The sequence below is a fragment of the Balaenoptera physalus genome (genome assembly GCF_965194825.1).
Source record: "Balaenoptera physalus genome assembly, chromosome: 16".
NCBI classification, from domain to species: Eukaryota; Metazoa; Chordata; class Mammalia; order Artiodactyla; family Balaenopteridae; genus Balaenoptera; species Balaenoptera physalus.
In genome coordinates, this window is record NC_138898.1 from 72,930,904 (window position 1) to 72,952,722 (window position 21,819).

Consider the following 21,819-nt stretch of genomic DNA (forward strand, 5'->3'; position numbering starts at 1 on the left):
CCCTCTTGCCTCTCCCTCCCACCCTCCCTATCCCACCCCTCTAGGTGGTCACAAAGCACCGAGCTGATCTCCCTGTGCTATGCAGCTGCTTCCCACTAGCTATCTGTTTTACATTTGGTAGTGTATATATGTCCATGCCACTCTCTCACTTTGTCCCAGCTTACCCTTCCCCCTCCCTGTGTCCTCAAGTCCATTCTCTACATCTGCGTCTTTATTCCTGTCCTGCCTCTAGGTTCTTCAGAACCATTTTTTTTTTTTACATTCCACATATATGCGTTAGCATACAGTATTTGTTTTTCTCTTTCTGACTTACTTCACTCTGTATGACAGACTCTAGGTCCGTCCACCTCACTACAAATAACTCAATTTCGTTTCTTTTTATGGCTGAGTAATATTCCATTGTATATATGTGCCACATCTTCTTTATCCATTCATCTGTTGATGGACACTTAGGTTGCTTCCATGTCCTGGCTACTGTAAATAGAGCTGCAATGAACATTGTGGTGCATGACTCTTTTTGAATTATGGTTTTCTTAGGGTATATGCCCAGTAGTGGGATTGCTGGGTCGTATGGTAGTTCTATTTTTAGTTCTTTAAGGACCCTCCATACTGTTCTCCATAGTGGCTTTATCAATTTACATTCCCACCAAAGTGCAAGAGGGTTCCCTTTTCTCCACACCCTCTCCAGCATTTATTGTTTGTAGATTTTTTGATGATGGCCATTCTGACCAGTGTGAGGTTGTACCTCATTGTAGTTTTGATTTGCATTTCTCTAATGATTAATGATGTTGAGCATTCTTTCATGTGTTTGTTGGCCATCTGTATATCTTCTTTGGAGAAATGTCTATTTAGGTCTTCTGCCCATTTTTGGACTGGGTTTTTTGTTTTTTTGATATTGAGCTGCATGAGCTGCTTGTAAATTTTGGAGATTAATCCTTTGTCACTTGCTTCATTTGCAAATATTTTCTCCCATTCTGAGGGTTGTCTTTTCATCTTGTTTATGGTTTCCTTTGCTGTGCAAAAGCTTTTAAGTTTCATTAGGTCCCATTTATTTATTTTTGTTTTTATTTCCATTTCTCTAGGAGGTGGGACAAAAAGGATCTTGCTGTGATTTATGAAGAGTGACAACTCTTTGAGATTTCCAGAATTCCCTTGGGCCCCAGCAAATTTTCAGCAGTTGCCAGTGTTCCCTATTTTGTCATATAAGAAGCTACCACTGTCTTGAAAGAATCTTGGTGTCCCATTGGAGTGGAATCATGCCCTGTGAAATTTCCTTAAGCTTTTCTTTCAAGGGAACATTTTTAGATGTCTCTGCACGCTGACAAGTGCTTCTAGATGTAGGCACTGCACCTTCACTAGCACAATATACATGCTCTAAAAGAGGTATTTCAGGAATTCCCTGGCAGTTCAGTGGTTAGGACTCCACGCTTCCACTGCCGGGACCTGGGTTCCATCCCTGGTCGGGGAATTAAGATCCCTGCAAGCCGCACAGCTCGGCCAAAACAAGGAGCGGGGGTGGGTAGTATTTTAAGTGGAGGAGCAAAGTAAGCCTTTGCATGCCACCCCAGAAGCTTAGATTTTTCGATGGTCCCATGAAGTTCATCTGGGATGTAGGACTCAGGAGACCTGAAAGCAGACTTGATGGAGGCTGCTATGAGGCTATACAGGTCCTGGCGGACAGAGAGTCCTGCTATTTTTCTTTCTTTCTTTCTTTCTTTCTTTTTTTAAGTGGGGTGGGTGGGAGAGAGGTGCATGAACAGTGTCTCTGTAGGGAGAGGAAGCATTTAATAAACGAACTCGAATTTGCTGGGTAGGGTTTGTGGCAGTGTAAGTAAAGTGTTAATTAGCTTCAGGCCTGGGCTGGGGCAGGTCTACCTGAGAATGACCCCAGGTCTCTGAGTTCTCACAGTTTCCTTGGAAAACAAAGAGTTAGGGTGAATATGGAATGTCCTGAGTTTTTTCTGCTGTGTGGGAATGCAGGAATGCACCTGTATTGGAGGCTCTCTGAATCTGCATGTGAGCCTTAGGGCCATGTGACTAATATGGTATAAAAGACGGGTAGTAAGTCAAGGCTGAGGCTTCTCTGTATAAAGGTGATGTATGCACACTTTAGCTCTTGTCAGGGCAACTGTACACAGGTGTTGGATGTCACAACTAGGAGAAGGGTGCTACTGGTATCTATCTAGTGAGTAGAGGCCAAGGATGCTGTTAAATATCCTACAATACACACGACAGCCCCACAACAAGAGATTATCAAGCCCAAAATGTCAATAGTGCTGAGGGTGGGAAACTATTAAAGTCTGTGATGCCTCTAAAGTCTGATAAATAGCCAACCCAAACTTGTAACCAAAGCTGTGATGCTACAGGTTGATCTCGATCCTGGTTCCCGAAAGTGTACTCATGCTGCAGGGGTAAGAATGTTACTTCTTTACACCTTGGCCACACTGAAGATTATCAATTTGTTTACTCTCTCCTGGAAGCAGAATGCTAGTACAGAACAGAGACCTGACTTTCATCAGGAGAGTGGTGAGGGACCCAAAGGGGGTTTCTTACCCTCCAGTGGGAGCAGTTTTGCAAATGTCCATTAGGGGGCAGCTATCAGCAGCATCCCCTCGTAAAGGTGGCTTAAAATTAAATCAAAATAAAACAAAACAAGAAAAGACCTGCTACCTGTCACCATGCTCTCCTAAAGAGAAGTGAAAGAGCCTGGAATAAGAGAGACACATGGCTTAAAATCCCAGCTCTTCCATTTACCCATATTTGCCCAAAAATAAGAGATGCTGATGAATAGCACATTCTGTTTTTCCATGGAAATTTTTCAGTGAAAAATATATGTAAGCACTCTCAACATATGTGTATGGAAAGTTATTTTTTAAATGACTTTATAAAGACAAATTTGCTTTTAAAAATAGTGTAACTTTTTTTTAAGCTGTTTCCAATTTTCCATTATTACAAATAATGCTACAGTGAACATTCTTTTTTTTTTTATTATTAGCACCTTTTTATTTATTATTATTATTATTTATTTTTTTGGCTGTGTTGGGTCTTCGTTTCTGTGCGAGGGCTTCCTCTAGCTGCGGCAAGCGGGGGCCACTCTTCATCGCGGTGCGCGGGCCTCTCACTATCGTGGCCTCTCTTGTTGCAGAGCACAGGCTCCAGACGCGCAGGCTCAGTAGTTGTGGCTCATGGGCCTAGTTGCTCCGCGGCATGTGGGATCTTCCCAGACCAGGGCTCGAACCCGTGTCCCCTGCATTGGCAGGCAGATTCTCAACCACTGCGCCACCAGGGAAGCCCTAGGGTAACTTTTATAATTGAACATACACATGGAACAAAAGTCAAAATGTGCAAAAGAATACACAACAGAAAGTAGATCTCTATCATGCTTTTTATTTTATGCCATATCATTAAATTGGCAAAAAATTAAGAGTGTTGTCAAAAATAAATTTGAAATGGATCAAAGACCTAAATGTAAGGCTGGACACTATAAACTCTTAGAGGAAAAGCTAGGCAGACACTCTTGGACATAAATTGCAGCAATGTCCTTTTGATCCACTTCCTGGAGTAATGAAAATAAAAACAAAAATAAACAAATGGGACCTAATTAAACTTAAAAGCTTCTGCACAGCAAAGGAAACCATAAACAAAATGAAAAGACGGCTCACAGAACGGGAGAAAATATTTGCAAACGAAGCAACCAACAAGGGGTTAATCTCCAAAATATAAAAACAGCTCATGCACCTCTACATCGAAAAAACAACCCAATCAAAAAAAATGGGTAGAAGACCTAAATAGACATTTCTTCAAAGAAGACATACAGATGGCCAAAAAGCACATGAAAAGATGCTCAACATCACTAATTATCAGAGAAATGCAAATCAAAACTACAATGAGGTATTACCTCACACCAGTCAGAATGGCCATCATCAAAAATCTAAAAATAATAAATGCTGGAGAGGGTGTGGAGAAAAGGAAACCCTCCTACAGTGTTGGTGGGAATGTAAATTGGTACAACCATTATGCAGAACAGTACAGAGATTTCTTAAAAAACTAAAAATAGAACTACCATGTGATCCAGCAATCCCACTCCTGGGCATATATCCAGAAAAGACAAAAACTCTAATTCAAAAAGATACATGCACCTCAATGATCATAGCAGCACTGTTTACAATAGCCAAGACATGGAAGGAATCTAAATGTCCATTGACAGATGAATGGATAAAGAAGATGTGGTACATATACACAATGGAATATTACTCGGCCATAAAAAAGAATGAAGTAATGCCATTTGCAACAACATGGATGGACCTAGAGATTATCATATTAAGTGAAGTAAGTCAGTCAGAGAAAGACAAATATCATATGATATCACTTATATGTGGAATCTAAAAAAATGATATAAATGAACTGATTTACAAAACAGAAATAGAGTCACAGATGTAGAAAACAAACCTATGGTTACCAAGGGGTAAAGGCGGGGGAGGGATAAATTGGGAGATTGGGATTGACATATACACACTACTATATATAAAATAGATAACTAATAAGGACCTACTGTATAGCACAGGGAACTCCATTCAATACTCTGTAATGACCTATATGGGAAAAGAATCTAAAAAAGAGTGGTTACGTGTGTATGTATAACTGATTCACTTTGCTGTACAGCAGAAACTAACACAACATTGTAAATCAACTATATTCCAATAAAAATTTTTTAAAAATTAAAAGTGTTGTGATTCTATCTGTTGGTATGAATGGAGATTCATAGACACTCCTTTACTGCTGGTGGAAATATGAGTGGGTACAACCACTTCAGAAAACAGTATGACGTTATTAAAGATGCATAATTCCTCTCCTCGTGTATATATGCAATACATATATACATCTGAGAACATTCATAAGATCATTGTTCATAATGCTGTTGGGAACGTCCCATATGTCCACCTATGGTAGAATGCATAAATAAATTATGGTATATTCATGCAACTGATACTATACAGAAGTGATTATCTTTTTGATCTCAGGACTCCTTTACACTCTTAAAAACTACTAACCACCCCAAAGAGCTTTTGTTTACATTTATACCTATACGTATTTACCATGTGGGAAGTTTGAACTGAGAAACTTTTTAAATGTTTGTTAATTCATTTAAAAATAATAAATATATACCATAACATAAATAATATTGTTATGAAAAATACCTTTTTTTAAAGCCTAGCAAAAATGGCGACATTACATATTTGCAAATCTCTTTAATGTCTGCCTGAATAGAAGGCAACTGCATTCTCATATCTACTTCTGCATTCATTTGTTGCAATATCTCACATCATGTAGTTCCTAGAAAGCTCCACAGTACATTTTTTCTAGAAAGCTCCACAGTACATTTTTTCTAGAAAGCTACACAATACTCATGAGAGAATAAAGATAAAAAAGGCGAATCTCTCCTTAGTATTTATATACTATGTGTGTATACTTGGTACTATGAAAACAGTTTTGACCTCTTGGATGGTCTGATTTTGAGAAGCACCACTATATAGCGATGAAAATGAATGAGCTACATCATTATTTGCCTTGTCATAGAGAGTTCTCACAAACATCATATTGAACAAAAGAAGCACAATACAAAAGAATAAGCTCAGGGGAAGGGGGGAGAATGGGGAGTTAGTGTTTAGTGGGTACAGAGTTTCAGTTTTCAGTTTTGCAAGAGTAAAAAGGTTCTAGAGACGAGTGGCGGTGATGGTTGCACAATATTGTGGATGCACTTAATATCAGTGAAATGTACACTCAAAGCTGGTTAAGGTGGTGAATTTTATGTTACATGCTGTTTTCCCCCCAGTTAAATGGTTCCTTAGATATGGCACCAAAAGAAAAAATAGATACATTGCACTTTATCAAAATTATAAACTTTGCTGCTTCAAAGGACATCATCAATAAAGGGAAAAGGCAAACCATATAATGGGACAAAATGTTTTAAAATTATATATCTGATAAGGGAACTATATCCAGACTATATAAAGAACTCTTAAAACTCAACAACAAAAAGACAAATAACCCAATTTTTAAATGTTCAAGGACTTGAATACATATTTCTCCAAAGAAGATATACAAATGGCCAATAAGCACATGAAAAGATGCTCAACATCATTAGTCATTCAGAAAATACAGGGACTTCCCTGGTAGTCCAGTGGATAAGACTCTGCGCTCCCAATGCAGGGGGCGTGGGTTTGATCCCTGGTCAGGGAACCAGATCCCGCATGCCACAACTAAGAGCTCACATGCTGCAACTAAAGATCCTGCACATGGCAACAAAGGTCCCATGTGCCACAACTAAGACCCGGCGCAGCCAAATAAATAAATATTTTAAAAAAAGAAAATACAAATCAAAACCACAATAAGATACCACTTTATATCCACTTAATGGCTGTAATAAAAAAAGAGACAATAACAAGCCTTGGTGAGGATGTGGAGAAACAGGGACCCTCATACGTTGTTGATGGGAATGTAAAATGGAATAGCTAGCAACTATACTTCAATTTAAAAAAAAATTAAAAAAATAAAAATAGGGACTTCCTTGGTGGTCCAGTGATGAAGACTTCGCACTTCCAATGCAGGGGGCATGGGTTCAATCCCTGGGCAGGGAACTAAGATCCCACATGACGTGTGGTGTGGCCAAAAATATTTTTTTTAATTAAAAAGAATAAAAAATAAAAGTAAGTAAAATGGAATAGTTGCTATGGAAAATATTTTGGTGGTTCCTCAAGAAGTTAAACATAGAATTACCATATGACCCTGCAATTCCATTCCTATACTCAGGAGAATGGAAAGATCTGGCCACACAAATACTTGTGCATGAACATTCATACAGCATTATTCATAATAGCCCCAAAGTGGAAACAATCCAAATGTTCATCAGTTGATGAATGGATAAACAAAACTATACAATGGTGTACTATTCAGCCATAAAAAAGCTGAACAGGGGACGTCCCTGGTGGTGCAGTGGTTAAGAATCCGCCTGCCAATGCAGGGGACACGGGTTCGAGCCCTGATCCAGGAAGATCCCCCATGCTGCAGAGCAACTAAGCCCGTCATGTGCCACAACTACTGAGCCTGCACTCTAAAATGATTTTTTTTTAATTTATTTATTTTTGGCCGTGTTGGGTCTTCGTTGCTGTGCGCGGGCTCTCTCTAGTTGTGGTGAGCGGGGGCTACTCTTCGTTGCGGTGCACGGGCTTCTCATTGCAGTGGCTTCTCTCATTGTGGAGCACCGGCTCTAGGCGTGCAGGCTTCAGTAGTTGCAGCACGTGGGCTCAGTAGTTGTGGCTCATGAGCTTAGTTGCTCCGCGGCATGTGGGATCTTCCTGGACCAGGGATCAAACCCACGTCCCCTGCATTGGCAGGCGGATTCTCAACCACTGCGCCACCGGGGAAGCCCTGAGCCTGCACTCTAGAGCCCGCGAGCCACAACTACTGAAGCCCTCATGCCTAGAGCCCGTGCTCCGCAACAAGAGAAGCCACCGCAATGAGAAGCCCACGCACCGCAATGAAGAGTAGCCCCCACTCACCACAACTAGAGAAAGCCCGCACGCAGCAACGAAGACCCAAGGCCGCCAAAAATAAATAAATAAATTTATTTTTTAAAAAGTTACAGAAATTACTCCAGCCTCAATTTTTATAACACATTGTCTTAGAGACTTCTTTTAAGAATGATTAGCTTCTGTGTCACAGAAATATTTTTATTAAAGTATATTAATTCCTTTCAGTTTTTCTTTGTTAGTAAGTCCAAGTAAAATTAAATGTAAAACTTGTATTAAAAAACAAAAAAGAGAGAAGCCACTGCAAAGAGAAGCCCACGCACTGCAACGAAGGGTAGCCCCCGCTTGCTGCAACTAGAGAAAGCCCGCGTGCAACAACAAAGACCCAACGCAGCCAAAAATAAATAAATAAATAAATTTATTTTTTAAAAAAAGCTGGACAATTATTTGGCAATAAGTACTAATACATGCTACAACATGATGAACCTTGAAAACATGAGCTAAGTGAAAGATGCCAGACACCAAAGAGCATGTATTGCATGATTTCATCTATATGAAACGTCCAAAATAGGCAAATCCTTGAAGACAAACTATGGTTTGGGGCAGGGCTGGGGGAGTGGAGGCAGGGTCAGGCAGGCATGAACGGGGCGTGACTGCTAATGGGTTTCTTTTGGAGGTGACAGAAAATGTTCTAAAATTAGTGGTGATGGCTGCGTAACTCTGTGAATATACTTAAAGCCACTGAATTTATATGTTTAAAAGGTAAATCTTATGGTATGTGGATTATATCTCAGTAATGCTGTTATAAAGATATATGGTGACAAACAAGCATGTGAAAAGATGTTCCTCATTATTAACTATTAGGGACATATATATGAGATACTCCCACATATCTGTTAGAATGGCCAAAAAAAGGAAAAAGACGGACACTATCAAGAACTGACAAGGCTGTGGACACACTGGAAATCTCATACATTGCTGGTGGGAATGCAAGACGGAGCCACTTTGGAAAACGGTTTGGCAGTTTTTTTGTAAAGTTACACATACACGTACCATGTGGCTCAATAACCTATTCCTAGGTGTTTACCAAAGAGAAGTGAACACATGTTCATACAAAAACCTAAACATGAATTTTATAGCAGTGTCATTACCAGAACAAGAAAACCCAAGGACTTCCCTGGCGGTCCAGTGGTTAAGACTCTGTGTTTCCAATGCAGGGGGCGTGGGTTTGATCCCTGGTCAGGGAACTAAGATCCCACATACTGCACAGCACAGCCAAAAAAAGAAAGGAAGGAAGGAAGGAAGAAAGGAAAGAAAGAAAGAAAGAAAGGGATGACCCAAATATTCAACTGATGAATAACCAACCATGGTGCATCCATACGATGCAAGAGGAGTCCGCAACAGAAAGGAATGAACTGTGGCTATAACGACGTGGATGAACGTCAAATTAAATAGGTTAAATGAAAGAAGCCAGCCTCAGAAGGCAACATACAGTATGATTCCATTTATAGGATGAGCTGGAAAAGGTAAAACTGTAGGAACAGGAGACAGGTCGATGGTTGTCAGGGGCTGGAAATAGAGGGAGGGGTTGACTGCAGAGGAGCACACGGGAATTTTGGAGGCGATGGAAATAGCCTACATCTTGACTGTGGTGGCTGGTACGTGATTGTATGTGTCTGTCAACAACTGGAAAACTGTAAACTAAAAAGAGTGAATTTTTCTGTATGAAAATTATACTTCAGTGATTCTGACTTAGAAAAAAAACAAAACCAAAGGGGGAAAGAAAGTGGTTCTTCCTCTCATAGGGTTGGACAAATCTAATTCCATTTTCCCTTCCCAGAAAGCAATCACCGTTACCAGTTTGTGTATCCTCTCAGAAATACTCTAGATATATACAAGTGCGTATGTATATATGCATGTATACATATATATATATACACGCACAGATATGTATACATACAATTTTAGAAGCCTATTATACACTGGGTTTTTTTTTAAATTTTATTTATTTATTTATTTATTTATTTAGGCTGTGTTGGGTCTTCGTTTCTGTGCGAGGGCTTTCTCTAGTTGCGGCAAGCGGGGGCCACTCTTCATCGCGGTGCGCGGGCCTCTCACTATCGCGGCCTCTCTTGCTGCGGAGCACAGGCTCCAGACGCGCAGGCTCAGTAGTTGTGGCTCATGGGCCTAGTTGCTCCGCGGCATGTGGGATCTTCCCAGACCAGGGCTCGAACCCGTGTCCCCTGCATTAGCAGGCAGATTCTCAACCACTGCGCCACCAGGGAAGCCCTATACACTGGTTTTTACTGTGCTTTGCACTTTATATATTTTGAATATCCTTCCATATCAGTACAGAGCAGGCTGTCTCATTCCTTTATTTATTTTTTTTTAATTAATTAATTTATTTTTATTTGGTTGTGCCGGGTCTTAGCTGTGGGCAGGCTCCTTAGCTGTGGCATGCGAACATTTAGTTGGGGCACGCGAGTGGCACGTGGGATCTAGTTCCCTCACCAGGGATTGAACCTGGGTCCCCTGCGCTGGGAGCGCAGAGTCTTAACCACTGCGCCACCAGGCAAGTCTTTCATTTTTTTTGAAGCAGGCAGATAACTTGGCTGAACTCAAGCTGCAGGCTGCCCCCCGCCCCACCCCAGGTCTTAGCTGAAGTGTATCCGTTCACTTTGTTTAACTGCAGCTGGAGTTGCCCTGTATACAAGGGTTCTGCTAGAGATTGGAGCAGGGCTCACGTATAGAATGGGGGGTTCCTCTTCTCTGGATCTCCCTTTCCAGGATTGCCCCCTCAATTTCCAGAGGCCGTGTTCACGCACACTTAGCTCTCTTGATTCTTCAAGCCAGTAAACCAGGCATTCTGGCAGAGATGCAGCCAACCCCCACCCCCAACCCCTTTGCCCTGCCTTTGAAAACGGGACATGCACCCGGGTCCTGTCCCTTTCTTCCACGCGATGACACCCCTTCAGCAACGGTCTGTGTTTGGTCATTCTCCAGTGCCCTCAGGTAGTTAACTTTTTTACATTTTATCCAGCATTTACAGCTGTTAACTGCATGGGATTGATCTAGGGAGGTGCTCGGCCATGACTGGGAGAAGGATTTTGCCTCACTCTTGCTAATGGCCACATTGCACCTTCAGGACAACCCTGAAGGAAAGGTAATATTATTGCCCCCTGTCTGCAGAGCAATGGGTCATATGGGCCCATCAGACCCCAGATCCTTTGAGCATTTTGGGATCGAGTGTGATCTTTTTCCCAAAGATTTTATTTTATTTTTTAACCATCTTTTAAAATTGAAGTAGAGTTAATTTACAATGTTGCGTTAGTTTCAAGTGCACAGCAAAGTGATTCAGTCATATATATATTCTTTTCCATTATAGGTCATTACAAGATATTGAATATAGTCCCCTGTGCTATACAGTAGGTCCATTGTTGTTTATTTATTTTCTATATAGTAGTGTGTATCTGTTAATCCCAAATTCCCAGTTTACCCCTCTTCCCCCTTTCCCCTTTGGTAACCACAAGATTGTTTTCTATGCCTGTGAGTCTATTTCTGTTTTGTAAATCAGTTCATTTATATCATTTTTTTTTAGATTCCACATATGTGATATCATATTTGTCTTTCTCTGTCTGACTTACTTCACTTAGTATGATAATCTCTAGGTCCATCCATGTGCTGGAAATGGCATTATTTCATTTTTTTATGGCTAATATTCCATTGTGTATATATACCACATCTTCTTTATCCATTCATCTGTTGATGGACACTCAGGTTGTGTCTTGGCTATTGTAAATAGTGCTACTATGAACATTTGGGTGCATGTATCTTTTCTAATTAGAGTTTTTGTCTTTTCCAGATATACGCCCAAGCTTGGGATTGCAGGATCATATGGTAACTCTATTTTTAGTTTTTTAAGGAACCTCCATATTGTTCTCCATAGTGGCTGCACCAATTTACACTCCCACCAACAGTGTACCAGGGTTGCCTTTTCTCCACATCCTCTCCAGCAATTTTTATTTGTAGACATTTTGATGATGGCTGTTCTGACCAGTGTGAGGTGACACCTTGTTGTAGTTCTTTGTGGGTTTTTTTTTTTTTTTTGCCCATGCTACGCAGCTTGTGGGACCTTAGTTCCCCGACCAGGGATTGAACCTGGGCCCTTGGCAGTGAAAGCACAGAGTCCTAACCACTGGACCACCAGGGAAGTCCTGATACCTCATTGTAGTTTTGATTTGCATTTCTCTAATAATTAGCAATGTTGAGCATCTTTTCATGTGCTTGTTGGCCATCTGTATGTCTTCTTTGGAGATATGTCTATTTAGGGCTTCTGCCCATTTTTTGATTATGTTGTTTTTTTGATAGTGAGCTGAATCAGCTGTTTGTATATTTTGGAAATTAATCCCTTGTCAGTTGCATTGTTTGCAAATATTTTCTCCCAGTCCATAGGTTTTTTCATTTTGTGTATGGTTTCCTTTGCTGTGCAAAAGCTTTTTTTTTTTTTTTTTGATTGACAATGTTTTGTTTATTTCTGTTGTACCGCAAAGTGATTCAGTTATACATATATATACATTCTTTTTTACATTTTTTTCCATTATGGTTTATCACAAGATATTGAATATAGTTCCCTGTGCTATACAGTAGGACCATGTTGTTTATCCATTCTATATATACTAGTTTGCATCTGCTAATCCCAAACTCCCATTCCATCCCTCCCCCACTCCCCCATCCTCTTGGCAACCACAAGTCTGTTCTCTGTGTCTGTAAGTCTGTTTCTGTTTCATAGATAGGTTCATTTGTGTCGTATTTTAGATTCCACATATAAGTGATATCACATGGTATTTGTCTTTCTCTTTGACTTACTTCACTTAGTATGATAGTCTGTGTCCATCCATGTTGCTGCAAATGGCGTTATTTCATCCTTTTTTCTGGCTGAGTAATATTCCATTGTGTATATGTACCACATTTTCTTTATCCATTCATCTGTTGATGGACATTTAGGTTGTTTCCATGTCTTGGCTATTGTGAATAGTGCTGCTGTGAACATAGGGGTGCATACATCTTTTTGAATTATAGTTTTATCTGGATATATGCCCAGGAGTGGGATTGCTGGATCCCACTCTATTTTTAGTTTTTTGAGGAACCTCCATACTGTTTTCCACAGTGGCTTCACCAACTTATATTCCCACCAACAGTGTAGGAGGTTTCCCTTTTCTCCATACCCTCTTCAGCATTTGTTATTTGTAGACTTTATAATGCTGGCCATTCTGACCAGTGTGAGGTGGTACCTTATTGTAGGTTTGATTTGCATTCTCTAACAATTAGTGATGTTGAGCACCTTTTCATGTGCCTGTTGGCCATCTGTATGTCTTCTTTGGAGAAATGTCTATTTAGGCCTTCTGCCCATTTTTCTATTGAATTGTTTGTTTTTTTTGTTGTTGGGTTGTATGAGCTGTTTGCATATTTTGGAAATTAAGCCCTTGTTGGTCACATCATTTGCAAATATTTCCTTCCAGTCTGTAGGTTGTCTTTTCGTTTTGTTTATGGTTTCCTTTGCTGTACAAAAGCTTGTAAGTTTGATTAGGTCCCGTTTGCTTATTTTTGCTTTTATTTCTATTGCCTTGGGAGACTGACCTACAAAAACATTGGTATGATTCATAGCATACAGCTCTTAGAGTTTTGATATACAGTCTGTAACCACCGCCATGATCAGTGTATAGAACAGTGTCATCACCCACAAAAGTTACCCCACGCCTCTTCGTAGTCACCCCCTCTTCAAACCTCAGCTTTTGGAAAGCACTGATTTTTTTTGTCCCTATAGTTTTGCTTTGTAAGAATGTCATATATATATATATATATATATATATATATATATATATACACACATATATATATATATATATATATATCTTGACTCTATTCTGTTTTATTGATCTAAATAGCTATACTATCTCTAGTACAATGCTGTCTGAACTATTTTTTTTTAAACATCTTTATTGGAGTATAATTGCTTTACAATGGTGTGTTAGTTTCTGCTGTATAACAAAGTGAATCAGCTATACATATACATGGGGATATATGTCTGGACTTTTTAGCTTTCATAGTAGGTCAGAAAATCAGGTAATGTGAATCTTCCAACATTGTTCTTCAATTTCAGAATTGTTTTGGCAATTCTAATTCCTTGACTTCTATAAATAACTTTTAAAATCAGCTTGCCAATTTCTACAGAAGTCCTGCAGGGATTTTGGATCAGAATTGCACTGAATCTGTAGATCAGTTTGGAGTGATCAGCTTTAAAACAAAAGCTTTTAAGTTTACTTAGGTCCCATTTGTTTATTTTTGCTTTTATTTCCATTATTCTAGAAGATGGATGCTAAATGGCCATGATTTACATCAAAGAGTGTTCTGCGTATGTTTTCCTCTTGGAGTTTTATAGTATCTGGTATGACATTTAGTCTCTAAACCATTTTGAGTTTGTTTTTGTATATGGTGTTAGAGAATGTTCTAATTTCATTCTTTTATGTGCAGCTGTCCAGTTTTCCCAGCACCACTTATTGAAGAGACTCTTTTCTCCATTGTGTATTCTTGCCTCCTTTATTGTAGATTAATTGACCATAAGTGTGTGGGTTTATTTCTGGGCTTTCTATCCTGTTCCATTGATCTATATGTTTGCTTTTGTGCCAGACCATACTGTTTTGATTACTGTAGCTTTGTAGTATAGTCTGAAGACAGGGAACCTGATTCCTCCAGCTCCGTTTTTCTTTCCCAAGATTGTTTTGGCTATTTGGGGTCTTTTGTGTTTCCATACAAATTAAAAAATTTTTTCTAGTTCTGTGAAAAATGTCATTGGTAATTTGATAGGGATTGCGAGCATGGTTTTTTGCTTTGTTTTGTCTTTTTATTTTGGCATCTATGCACTTAACCATGTGCAACCTAGAATGTGGTGGTTCTTAATCCTGGCTGTGCATCAGAACCACCTGCATATCCTGCCAAGCCCTGCTGAATCAGACTCTTTGGGCTCTGCTTTGGAAAGACGCTCCATGCCTCAACACAGAGTCAGGGCTCAAATATGGGCATGGCTTTCCCCTCCCGTCTCCCTTTTTCTGCCTCCCTGGGGAAGATTTCTACTGCCAGCCTCTTCCTCTACCAAGTCTCAGACCTAGATAATTAGGGTTACCTTTGACCTGTTCCTGCCAGATCTATGTCACCAGCCTGCACAACAGGTGGAACAGGCTCCAGGAGTTGCAGGAAGAAACAGCTATCCTTTGGATCATCCTTCTCCACCTGTCAGAAGCCATAACCCTGATTACGTGACTGCTGGGAAGGATGCTATGAGCCATGGTATATGTGCCACCCAATCTCTGCCTTTAAATAAACCACACCTGACAGCCCCATGCTATCCTGGGCCCCTTCAAGTTCCTGGAACCTCCCAGATGCTTCTGAAGGTAATTATAGTTCAGCTGTGGTACCAGCCATACTCAAATTGCCCTGAATGTTAACATGGGAGGGAGTTCTCATACCCCTCTAGGACATTCCTCTCTAAGTCAAAATTTGTTCAAATGGCTTTTATGGTCCTACGTGATTGGGCCCCTGTGTATGCCTCTGGCCTAAGCCCTGTCACTCCCCATCGTTATCCATACCTCAGCCGTCCCAGCCTTTTGACTGTCCCTAGATCACACCTCAGGACTCTTGCACATGCTACTCACCCCAGCTAGAAACTTCTTCCCTTAGAACCTCACACTCAAATGTCACCTCCTCACAGAGGCCCTTCCTGACCATCCAGTGTTAAGTCACCCTCACCCACCGCCCTGTCACTCTCCATCTCCCTAACCCGGTTTAATTTTCTTCATAGCACTTAACACATTCTACTGTTATCCTCTCTCTGCTTGTCTAGTTGCTTATTGTAGCTCTCCCCCACTAGATCGGAAGCTCCAGGATAGCAAAAGACTTGCGCTTCGTGTTCACTGCATGCCTCGAGCAATGCCAGGAACAAGCTGTCACTCAATAAGCATCCGTGAGAGAATGATACCTTTGTCAGCAGCAGCAAACTGAAGACAGGTAGACACTGGAGGCAGGCACAGGGGACAGGCACGGCGAGGAACCCCACACAGGGTAAGTCAGCTCACCCACTGGGTTTGAATCCTGGCTGCATCACTACTAGCTGTGACCTTGGTCTCACCTCTGGGGGATGTAACCTTGGGCTTCCTTCTCTGATCCTCGGTTTTCCTCCTGCATAAAACCGGGAAAAGAATCAGACCTACCTCACAGTGTCATAGTAAAGGTAAAGGAGGTACTACACTTTCAACATGCAGCACAGAGCCAGGCCCATTGGATCAACAATCCGGGATGCAGAGTGGGGTAGGGGCACGCACAAAGCCTGAGAGATGACCTGTGTACCTAAAGGCGCCCCCGTTTGCACTTCCTTAAAAGGTAGATTCAAGGCCACTGCCCTGTGTTAATCTACCAAGCTTGTGAACTGCTGGAGAAGCCAGACAGAGCCACTTATCAAGGGTCCTTTTGGGGCTCCACAAATAATTATTTGGGGCACCTGCCAGGTGCCTGAGGGAAGACAGATGAAGCAGATGAGGTCTGTGCCCTCTGAGAACTTAATCTAGGAGCAGAGACAAGATAAAACACAGGATCAAAGATAACAGAGGGTAACTGTGAGACGGAAGAAGGCCGGGGACAGTCTGTCGGCAGTGGATCAGCTTTGCTCCTGGTACACGAAGATAGGATGCCCCTCCCCGTGGGCCCCTCCATAGGACGCCTCTGCTGTCAAATAGAGTCATGGTTAGGAGACTGTCCTCCCCAGCCAGGCACACCCTGTTTTAAATCGTGGATCCTGGGCTTCCCTGGTGGCGCAGTGGTTGAGAGTCTGCCTGCCAATGCAGGGGACACGGGTTCGAGCCCTGGTCTGGGAAGATCCCACGTGCCGCGGAGCAACTGGGCCTGTGAGCCACAGCTACTGAACCTGCGCGTCTGGAGCCTGTGCTCCGCAACAAGAGAGGCCGCGATAGTGAGAGGCCGGCGCACCGCGATGAAGAGTGGCCCACACTTGCCACAACTAGAGAAAGCCTTCGCACAGAAACGAAGACCCAACATAGCCATAAATAAATAAAGATAAATAATAAATTGCCATATCTTAAAAAAAAAAAATTTCCTTTATAAATCGTGGATCCTGTGTGACCTCAAGCACATGACTTCATCTCTCTGAACCTCATCGCCTCGTTTATAAAATGGGGATAATATTAGGACCTATTTGCAGGGTTCTTGGGAGAATTTAAGGAGCTTTGCATTAAAAATACTTGGCACGGGGCGTGGTGAATAGGAAACAGGTGGCAAATGCCAGCCAGAGTTGTGGTGTTGTTGTTATGTTTATCCAAATGGGAAGCGCGTCAAAGAAACATCTCTAGCATCTGCCACTTGAATTTATTTACATGGTGCTTGGGTGCCAGACAATGTCAGGGAATTGTCTTGACAAAACATATGAGGAAGATACTATTTTTTTCATCTTTTTTTTTTTACACATAACATAAAATGTATCATCTTAACCATTTTTAAGCATACAGCTTAGTAGTGTTAAGTGTATTTACTTTGTTGTGCAACAGATCTCTAGAACTTTTTCATCTAGCAAAACTGAAACACTTCCCATTTCCCCCTCTGCCAACCCCTACTTTCTGTTTCTAGGAAAACACTATTTTAACTCTGTTTCGCAAATCAAGAAAACCAAGACCAGCTACATACTTTGTGGGACTCAGGGCCAAATGAAAATGAAACTTAAGAGGAATGTCTAGACCGCAATATCAGAGCATTAAACCAAGCACAGGGCCCTTCTGAGTGCAGTCACACAAGGCCCATGACACAGGCCCCAGAGGAAACCAAGGTCCAGAGAAGTTAAAGTACTTTCCCAAGGTCACACAGCAAGTTTGGGAGCCTCTAAAATTACACGATTTCCCTTACTTATTGTAAACGCCCTGCAGGCAGGGGCTTTGATATGTTCACCCCGGATTGCCCAGCAGCCAGCACAATGCCTGCCACACGCTGGCACTCGTTACAAAGTTCATATCTGGGGGAATGAATGAATAGGTCACATTCATCCTAGAGAGAAGAGGCTTCTCCAAGTTTCTGAGCTCTACCTCAGCCCTGGCACAATAACATTCCCATTCCTACTCGTCTTTTTTTTTTTCTTAACATCTTTATTGGAGTATAATTTCTTTACAATGGTGTGTTAGTTTCTGCTGTACAACAAAGTGAATCAGCTCTATGTATACATATATCCCCATATCCCCTCCATCTTGCGTCACTCTCCCATCCTCCCTATCCCACCTCTCTAGGTGGTCACAAAGCACGGAACTACTCATCTTTTGCGTTTACCTAGAGCCCTCGCATTCCTAGGAGAAGCAAGCGTGGCGTGTGTCTGTCTCTACATAATGTCCCCTGGCACTTTTATGAGGCCACACCTCTTCAGAACATTCCTGGTTTTGAGTCCCACTTTTATGAGGTGAAGTTAGAAGACACAGGACAATATGAGGTCCCTGGTGGCATGTTCTGGCTCCAGGTCCCTAGGTCACCCAGAGTCTGAGGGTCAAGTTGCCCCTCTGATCTGAACACAAGAAATCTAGAACAGAAGTATACAAGTATAAGCAAAACATGAGGGTTTTTTTGTTTTGTTTTGTTTTTTACAGTTATGGCATTAAGTGCTACAAGAGTTTAGGGAGCTAGACTAATTTTGGTTTCTTTGAAAGGGACTTCATTTTTCTGTCTGTTTGTGAGATTCTTTGCTGGTAGTGGGAAGAAGGGAGGGCTGGAACTTCAGGAGGACATCAGTGGATTAATCATAACCCTGATCTCATGACCTCTTGTCATCATTGCTCTGTGCGTGGCTCCCTCGTAGTTTAATTGTTCTTTCCTTCTTTCTTTTCATTAAAATAATGAATACCTGTGAACCTACCCAAGACCAAGATCATTACCAACAACTCTGGGTTCCTCTTCTGTATCTCATCCTTCCTTCTCAGAAGTAATGAGTCTCCTGAATTTTGTGTTTTCCAGTTGTCTTTTTGCAGATGTGTTATATCCATATGACTAAATAACACATTGTTTAGTTTTACTAGTTTTTTGAAATTCACAGAAAGGGTATTATATAATACGCCATCTTCTGAGACTTGCTTTTTTGATTCAAGAACAGCTTAAAAGATTCCCATCACAATATTGTTACATGTAGCTGTATCTTACTTATTTTCACTGCTGTACAATATTCTAGTGTCTGGATGGATTTTAATGAATCTATTCTCATGGCATGGGCATTTGGGTTGTTTCAGCTCTTTGTTATTAAAAAGAGAGCCTTCATGAAATTCTTGTGCAAGTACACGAGTTACATTTTGCCTTGGGTATATAACCAATATAATATGAGAAAGATACTATATATTTTTTTGGGGGGGGGCGGGGGGAGTGTTGCGTGGCTTGTGGGATCTTAGTTCCCCAACCAGGGATTGAACCCCGGCCCTCAGCAGTGAAAGCACAGGGTCCTAACCACTGGACTGCCAGGGAATTTCCGAGATACTGTATTTCTGGTCTTTTTTTTTTTTTCATGTAACACAAAATTTATCATCTTAAACATTTTTAATTGTATGCTTTAGTAGTGTTAGATATATTCACTTTTTTGTGTAACTAGAATTAGAATTTTTTCGTCCTGCAAAACTGAAAGTCTATACATATTGAACATCTCCTCCTCATTTTCCCCCTCCCCCAACCCCTACTTTCTGTTTCTAGGAAAGTAGCATTTTAATTCTGTTTCACAACTCAAGGAGTGGAATTACTGATTCATGGGGTATAGGAATGCTCAATTTTGCAAGAGAATCCCAAACTGTTTCTCCAAATGACTGTTCCAATGCATACCCCCCAATGATCACAGGGGATCCCACTGTTCCCCATCTCCCACACATGGTATTATCATAATTTTTTTTTTTTTTTTTGCCACACCACATGACTTACGGGGATCTTAGGTCTGGGACCAGGGATTGAACCTTTGCCCTCAGCAGTGAAAGCACCAAGTCCTAACCACTGGACTGCCAGGGAATTCTCAGTCAAACTTCTTAATTTTGCCAATTGAATGAGTGTTGAGTGAATACGTGAATTAACGGTGGAGGGAAAATAGGTTGCTCATATCAGTTTTTGAAAACTCAGTTCATATGAGGATTTAAATAATCAATGACCTTTAGCTTTCAGCAAATTAAATGTGCCTTAAAATGCTGCTAAGAAGGCAAAATGGAAGGGAGTCGAAAATAAGGTTGCAAAAATATTCTAAAAAAAAAAAAAATTCTAAAAACTAAAATCATCTATCTATTATAAATAGACATAAGATAAAAATAGTTTAAAAGCAAAGTCCCTTTATAGATCATATTGTAGTTTGCATCAAATCATAGTATCTATATTTATGCTTTTTTTCTTTGTTAACAATATATTTCACAATTTTATTTTATTTTATTATTTTATTAGTTTTATTTATTTTTTTTTAGAAATGGGTGTGTTTTTTTTAAAACAAGTTATTTATTTATTTATTTATTTATTTTCAGTTGCATTGGGTCTTCGTTGCTGTGCGCAGGCTTTCTCTAGTTGCAGAGAGCACGGGGGCTACTCTTTGTTGTGGTACGCAGGCTTCTCACTGCAGTGGCTTCTCATTGCGGAGCACGGGCTCTAGGCTCGTGGGCTTCAGTAGTTGCAGCATGCGGGCTCAGTAGTTGTGGCTCATGGGCTCTAGATCACAGGCTCAGTAGTTGTGGTGCACGGGCTTAGTTGCTCCGGCATGTGGGATCTTCCCGGACCAGGGATCGAACCCGTGTCCCCTGCACTGGCAGGCGGATTCTCAACCACTGCGCTAGCAGGGAAGCCCCGCAGTTTTAAAAGGGATAAAATGATCTTTGCTCTGTGTATCCTATACACTAAAATATTCAAATAGATTACAGAGTTTAACTTAAACTCAGGAAGCTCATACATAAACTAGAAGGACACATAAGCAAATAAATACCTGAAGTGGGTGCTGAATGGCCAGGAACTACTTTTTTAAGTATACAAGTAAAGGTAAAAACCATGAAAGAGGGAATTCCCTGGCGGTCTAGTGGTTAGGACTTGGCACTTTCATTGTCGAGAGCGTGGGTTCAGTCCCTGGTTAGGGAACTAAGTTCCTGTAAGCTGAGTGGTTCGGCCAAAAAAAAAAGTGAAGAGAAAAAGACTGATGGATTCTATTAAAAATGCAAAAATTTTTGTAGGCCCCAATATTAAATAAATATAAAGGTAATATAAGGGCAATCAATCAACCATCTGGGGAAGATACATTGGTGGTATGGGGATATATGTATCTACCTTTGATGAATTTAGCCTGAGAGTGTGCAGGCCAGAGTAAGAATCTGGTGATGTCACTGCTACTGGGGCACTTGGGGGATTGGATTATAAATGTATATAAATGCAGTCTCCGTGGGGGCAGGCCTCACTCTAACTTCTGCAGCCTGGGTAGTAGTCCAAGTCCCCTGCAGTGGACAGGCAGAGCTTCTTCAGTCTCCCAATTAGGAAATTTTAGCAAAAGGAAATAAGGTAGGAGATCTACTAAATGTATGTGTTTGGTGGAGGTGTGAGGGTATGGTGGGTTTGAGAATGACAAAGGTAAAAATCCTAGATGTGAGAGCCCCAAAATTGCTACAGAGGAGGAGCTTGGAAAGGGATGCTTCATTCACCATAGGTATAGCACAAAAGGCTTTTCAAGGGCTTACAAAAATACTGGGGAGGTGGGTACAGCAGTGGCAGGGAATATAGTTCCATATAACCAAAAGAAATTTACAAAATTGATATTAGTAAAGGAATTTAATGAAATGGACCAAATGTAACATTTTGTCAATTAGTCAAGCAGCTCAGTTAAATCTCATCAGGGACTTCCCTGGTGGTGCAGTGGTTAAGAATCAGCCTGCCAATGCGGGTTCGATCCCTGGTCCGGGAAAATCCCACATGCCTTGGAGCAACTAAGGCCGTGCGCCACAACTACTGAGCCTGCGCTCTAGAGCCCGCAAGCCACAACTACTGAGCCCGCGTGCCGCAACTACTGAAGCCTGCCTGCCTAGAGCCTGGCTGCTCCTCAACAAGAGAAGCCACTGCAATGAGAAGCCCGCGCACCGCAAGAAAGAGTAGCCCCCGCTCGCCGCAACTAGAGAAAGCCCGCTCACAGCAACAAAGACCCAACGCAGCCAAAAATAAATAAATAAATAAATTTTAAAAAATCTAATCAAAAGTATATTTAATG

At 41.2% G+C, this 21,819-nt stretch overlaps 1 long non-coding RNA gene across 1 annotated transcript in view; it reads right to left on the reverse strand.

Annotated features, from left to right (window-relative positions):
* Positions 1–1,695: 1,695 nt before the first annotated feature.
* The window catches only part of LOC309645687, a 702,435-nt gene continuing 682,311 nt past the window's right edge, over positions 1,696–21,819 (reverse strand). Inside the window, exon 2 of the long non-coding RNA XR_014255016.1 lies at positions 1,696–7,434. This is a non-coding gene — a long non-coding RNA (uncharacterized lncRNA). The remainder of the gene's footprint in view (positions 7,435–21,819) is intronic.